Below are 601 nucleotides of genomic sequence, written 5' to 3' on the forward strand. Positions count from 1 at the left end.
ATGGTAATACTATACGTAATTTACAAAAGTATTTTTCCTGTTTACGAGTATATTTTGCCTTATGCGACCACATTGTGATTTTTTTATGAATATCTTAAGAACCTAATAAAATTAACTATACTGCCATTTCGCGAAATGTGAATATCTCCTCAACTTTTATACCCTGTACTTTTGTATCTTTCTACTTAGCTGCATGCTTACCTGTTCCATATCCAATGGCTTGTGGTTAAACATACCCTTTTGTTTAGAAAGTTTGGGTACTTATATATTCTTGTCTTTGAAAGTTCTATAGTTTAATTCATTAGTTAATAGTCATCCTCGTACAAGAGCCATGCTAATCTTCTCTGTTATCTAATTCTACTGTACATGCTGCTGAAGCAAGCACTAATGAATACATTTTGAAGTTTTATCCTGTGTCTTAAGCTAGTAGTCACAATCTTACAATGATGTCAAAAGTCAGACTCTTCTTCTATCTGAAATTTCCAATCATGTAAACTTATGTTTAAAAAATGTATAAATGTATATGTATAAAATTATAATTTTATACAATTCTACCTAATTTATCTGGTTGAGCAAAAACCAGAAAACTTTGCAAATATTA

General features: G+C 29.8%; 1 non-coding gene across 1 annotated transcript; it reads right to left on the reverse strand.

Annotated features, from left to right (window-relative positions):
* Positions 1-280: 280 nt before the first annotated feature.
* On the reverse strand, positions 281-385 carry LOC112826962 (U6 spliceosomal RNA). Its single transcript, XR_003209101.1, has one exon. It is a non-coding gene; the product is annotated as a U6 spliceosomal RNA (small nuclear RNA).
* Between the last annotated feature and the right edge of the window lie 216 nt (positions 386-601).

This window comes from Callorhinus ursinus, unplaced genomic scaffold, assembly GCF_003265705.2.
Source record: "Callorhinus ursinus isolate GAN/ISIS: 27379988/994484 unplaced genomic scaffold, GSC_fseal_2.0 scaffold79, whole genome shotgun sequence".
Taxonomy (NCBI): Eukaryota; Metazoa; Chordata; class Mammalia; order Carnivora; family Otariidae; genus Callorhinus; species Callorhinus ursinus.